Here is a 6,000-nt window from a genome sequence, read left to right on the forward strand (position 1 = left end):
CTGACCTCTCCGCCCCCACCCCACTCCGGCCTATCACCCTCACCTTGACCTCCTTCCACCTATCCCACCTCTATCGCCCCTCCCCCAAGTGCCTCCTCCCTACCTTTTATCTTAGCCTGCTTGGCTACTCTCTCTCATTCCTGATGAAGGGCTTATGCTCGAAACGTCGAATTCCCTATTCCTGAGATGCTGCCTAACCTGCTGTGCTTTAACCAGTAACACATTTTCAGCTCTGATCTCCAGCATCTGCAGACCTCATTTTTTACACTACAATATGACAACACGTGGCTTACAGAAGGACAGTGAAATATCAGGAAAAACCTATGCAATTTTGCACTTTGTGAGTGTTGCCACTTGGCTAGAGCTGTAGCTAGTTCTGGAGCACATGCTGTCAGTCAAAGAGTTAGGAGTTGCTGAGGGCATTAGCCTTTCTTGTATTCAGAATCAAGATTAGAGTGGTGCTAGAAAAGCAGGTCAGGCAGCATCCGAGGAGCAGGAAAATTGACGTTTCGGCCAAAAACCCTTCATCAGGAATGGCATTCTGACACAGGGCTTTTACCCGAAATGTCGATTTTCCTGGATTCCTGATGAAGGGCTTTAGCCTGAAGCGTCGATTTTCCTGCACCTCAGATGCTGCCTGACCTGCTTTTCCAGCACCACTCAAGTTTTGACTCTGATCTCCAGCATCTGCCGTCCTCACTTTTGTCTTTCTAGTATTCAGTCTAACCAACTGTTTAGAGTCTTTCTCTTGATCTTATGAGGATTAAATCGAATTGGGTAAAGATGGTAAGACATAATGATGAGAACATTAGGAGGGCTGAGTTAGATTATTCATTTGGCACTTCAGACTGAAGGTAATATGAATTCAGCTATGATGGTGACATGATAATTATGTACAACTGTTTAGTAAAAATATAAGAATGTAGAAGTGTCTGCCATAATTGTCAAATAGTGCAAATAATGTGTTGCTGGAAAAGCGCAGCAGGTCAGGCAGCATCCAAGGAACAGGAGATTTGACGTTTTGAGCATAAGCCCTTCTTCAGGCTTATGCCCGAAATGTCGAATCTCCTGTTCCTTGGATGCTGCCTGACCTGCTGCGTTTTTCCAACAACACATTTTTCAGCTCTGATCTCCAGCATCTGCAGTCCTCACTTTCTCCCCAAATAGTGCAAATAGTTTATCTTCATCATTGGACAATCTTAGTTCAACCAAAATGCATTATTTTAGATATGACATGCGTGCATCTATCGAATGTTTAACAATCCCTAGGTGAAATTATGTGACTGATATCCTGTTTGAGTCGAACTCATTCTCCCAGTAATAAGGATAAGTGAAATAGCTAGCTGCTGCGTAGCATAAAAAGGTTCTTTAGATTGAGATATCCTGACTTTCATCTTTGATATTCCAGTGCATGATAAAATCATTGCTTTCTCACAAGCTGACTCCTTCCTGATACAACTTTAATCTCGGCTTTTTTTCAGTCCAAGGGATGCAGACTTTAAAGAATGTGAACAATTGATTTACTGAGCCTTTGACTGACAGATCTAGATCATCTTGAAACACAAAGAATACATTTGGAACACATGAATATTGATAGATGACAAAACATGTGTATGAAATATGGACAATTCTTGGATTGTAACAACATTTTGGTACTCAAACATCAGAAGATTTGGGGATTGTCAGCTGTTTATAAAAAGCCAAATGCTTTTGGGAAAAATAGCTTTTAAAAGAGATAAGAGATTGCTTAATGGTCTATAATTGCTAGACAAAAAGAATGAGTTTTGGAAATGTCTCAGTGCTAAACGTTGTCCAATCCCTGGACGTTTGGTTTCTATTTTGCCACAGACTGGAGAATCTTGCAGAGAAACAATGTACTTTCTTTCTCTCTTCATAACTTAGTATATGAATAATATCTCTTAAAGAAAACCAGCCAAAGAGATATCACAACAGTTATTTTTTCTGGATACTTAAGAAAGTTCCAGTAATCAGATCCTCTGATCTCTTAATAGACTTTGAAAGCAAAACTGACAACACAATCGTTATGCCTATGACTAATTAACCTGGTACCTTAACTGAGAATATTTCATTACCTGCAACCAACAGCAATGTAATCTCACTGACAAGAAATTGAAAGGAATATTTGAAAGTCATCTTTTTGTAAAATGGTGGAGATAGCTTAGTCCTGCATAGTAGCTGCATAGTGGTAGAAATGACTAAACTATACAGTGACAAATGATATCTGATGTCACTATGACAATAATGACATAACCACCTTTTCTTCTCTTGTCTATTTCAATCTGTCTGAACTTTTGGGACAATTGATGATACCTTTCTCCAACTCTTAGACCACTGGTGTTCAATTAGGTGTCTGGTTCTATTCTTATCTATTGTGTAGTAACCAGAGAATGACTTGTATTGCAATTCTTCCTGCAGGTGCCCCCAAGGAACTGTCTTTTGTTCTCTTCCATTTTTCATCCACATGCTACCTCTTGGTGATATCATCTTGAAAGACAGCATTAACTCTACATCTGTGCAACAATATTTAACTGACTAGATTTCTCTCGAACATTCCATTATTGCTAAATTATCAAACTACTTGGTTAACCTCCAATACAGGGCAAACAGAGATTTAATCCAATTACATATTGGGAAGAACAAAGTCATTCACAGCCTGCCACCAATTCCATCCATTTCTTTCCCTGCCTCTTCCATGTTAAGGGATATGGGTGAGAAACAATTTGACCATTCCAAAGTGCAGCAATATCATTGGGTCAATTCCTTCCATTACCCTGTTATTGATTAATCAGAATGGCAGAAGACCTGATGGTTTCAATGAGGTTTGTTCCAATTAATAATTTTCTTAATTTGATTTCCTTACACTCTGGGAAACCAACAACCTCTCTTACCACCATCTGAATATTCACAAGAGATAAAGCAACAACCAAAAGAATATCAGGAGTGTGCAGCAATGTAGTGTTGAGGTTAAATTCAGATCAGCCACAACCTTAGTGAATGGTGGAACAGGATGGAAGGATTGAGGGGCCTAATCTGGTCCCTTGCTTGTTTCTGGTCTAAAGTCTGTAAAATAAAGGATTTTGCTGCAGGTGTTTCTATTGTTGTTACATGCTCACAGTGGGGCTGGAGAACTTTAATCCCATCCCCCAACACAACATGGTAAGGGGTTGTGGATTCCTTCTAGGCAGCTCTCAGCAGATGAAGAATTTTTGATGCAGTCTGTAACTGGAATGATCTTTAGTAATTAGGACTAAGTAAATTAGCTAGTTTGAGTAATATATAATCTTCTGAGAAAGTAATATATCGAAATTTTAAAATGTATCGAACACATTTTTTTTCTGGATGCCTTCAATAAAAAAAGACTTGCATCTAGATAATGCATTTCACTCAAGGTTTTCAAAGTGCTTTACAGTCAATGGAGAATGATTAAGTTGTAATATATGACTAGCCAGTCAATTTTGCCACAGTAAGATGCCCCAAATAGCAATCCAGTAATGACTAACTAATGTGTTTTGATGACAATGATTGAGGGCGATTAACCTGACTTGAATTGAATTGATGCCAAACAATGATGTACCTCCACCCAAGAAGCCACTTTGGACATTAGATTAACATCTCCTTCAGCTGAAGGCAACCCTTTCACAAGTGAACTGGGAGTGTCACCTAGATTATGTGTTCAAGTGTTAGGATTTGTATTAATACATGCTTCGATACTGTCATGATAATGGGTCAGAACCCCAAATTACTTACAGGCATTTTAAACTTTTGATTCTAAAATGCATTTTTTAATAGAGAATTGCTGTAAAGAAAATATGCTCTGACTATAAATTCAGTACTGTTGGCAAAGTCCTGTGTGGACCCATGGAATTTTGCACCAGTAAAGTGCCAAGGAAACTTCAAACAAGGAGAGTGAGACATAACAGGAAGAGCCTAATATAACAGGATAGCAATAAGTAATTTCTCATGTACAATTACTGGGACCTTAGGGTGCTAGTATAGATACAGCTGATTCCTTGTCTCCACCCATAAACGACATGCGCAAGATTAATAAAATGTGCAGAGTAAATGTCATATAACTAATAGCCCGTTCCAAGCCATTATCTTATTCAAAAGGAACTACGTGGATATTTTGAAAGCTGCAAAGCTCAAGAATTGAAACACTGGTCATTATTAAGAGATGGCTTCTAAATGTGTCTTAAAATATTTTAACCTTTGGTCTTGTTATTTATGCATAGTTTACTATAGCAGGTCCTACATTGTTTACTTAGTTCAGTTGGCTTACTGTTTCCAATAACAAGCTAATACTAAACAAATCTCAGGAGAGGACAAATCAAGAAATCTTTGCTTTGCTCTGTCAGTGTTTTTTATCAGCCTCAAAATATTTCAGCTGAGTTTATATCTTGCAAAAGCTGTCAATATTAGTCGATGACTAATTCAGACACACGTGAAAATTATTGCTAGTCAGAGTTGAATTATAGGCACATTCAGAGCTTGAAATATCAATGGAATCATTATCAACACATCCATCTTTCTTCCTGTATCCAGATCAATCGATCTGTGCATGCTATTTTCCTTTTAGAGATTTCCTTTTTAAAGATACAACAAATGTTTGATTGAGGTCTATATGCACAGACCTCATGAGAAATATTTTGCTTCTTCATGTTCAAAAAATGTACAAAGTGAATTTTGCTTCTTTCTACTAATGCCCCGACTGTATCACAACGCTAGAAGAGAAAAGTAAAATTACCTCAGGCATAAATACAACCTGTTGTGGTTCTGTTCGCCGAGCTGGAAGTTTTTGTTGCAAACGTTTCGTCCCCTGGCTAGGCGACATCATCAGTGCTTTGGAGCCTCCTGCGAAGCGCTTCTTTGATGTTTCTTCCGGTATTTATAGTGGTCTGTCCTTGCCGCTTCCGGTTGTCAGTTTCAGCTGTCCGCTGTAGTGGTTGGTATATTGGGTCCAGGTCGATGTGTTTGTTGATGGAGTTTGTGGATGAATGCCATGCCTCTAGGAATTCCCTGGCTGTTTTCTGTCTGGCTTGTCCTATGATAGTAGTGTTGTTCCAGTCGAATTCATGTTGCTTGTTGTCTGTGTGTGTGGCTACTAGGGATAGCTGGTCGTGTCGTTTCGTGGCTAGTTGATGTTCATGTATGCGGATTGTTAGCTGTCTTCCTGTTTGTCCTATATAGTGTTTTGTGCAGTCCTTGCATGGTATTTTGTACACTACATTAGTTTTGCTCATGTTGGGTATTGGCTCCTTTGTTCTAGTAAGTTGTTGTCTGAGCGTGGCTGTTGGTTTGTGTGCCGTTATGAGTCCTAAGGGTCGCAGTAGTCTAACAATATACCAACCACTACAGCGGACAGCTGAAACTGACAACCGGAAGCGGCAAGGACAGACCACTATAAATACCGGAAGAAACATCAAAGAAGCGCTTCGCAGGAGGCTCCAAAGCACTGATGATGTTGCCTCGCCAGGGGACGAAACGTTTGCAATAAAAACTTCCAGCTCGGCGAACAGAACCACAACAATGAGCACCCGAGCTACAAATCTTCGCACAAACTTTGAATAAATACAACCATCAGACCTGAATTTGAATTCAGATGACATTGCTTAAGTTGCTATTATATTTCGTTCAGCTCACTTGGAACTCAAATTGGTTGACTTCTTTAAACAAAATTGTATATTTTTCTAATAAAGAAAGGAAATGTTCCAATCCTCCATTATATCATCCTGCCTTTCATTTTCCACTGTATTACTGGATAGCTTAACCAAACAGCAGGGCTGCAACAACAGAGATTAGTCTGAAGACAACAAAATATAATTCACAAAAGACAAGTGCTGTAAATGCTGGAATTCTGAAATAAAAACAATTAGGCTGGAAATACCTGTTCAACAGGTCAGGCAAAAAATTAGTTGGAAGATTGAAATCACAGCATTGAGCAAAAAATGGTCTGCATCTGAATTGTAGCAATTTCTCCAG

The sequence above is a fragment of the Hemiscyllium ocellatum genome, chromosome 17 (genome assembly GCF_020745735.1).
Source record: "Hemiscyllium ocellatum isolate sHemOce1 chromosome 17, sHemOce1.pat.X.cur, whole genome shotgun sequence".
Taxonomy (NCBI): Eukaryota; Metazoa; Chordata; class Chondrichthyes; order Orectolobiformes; family Hemiscylliidae; genus Hemiscyllium; species Hemiscyllium ocellatum.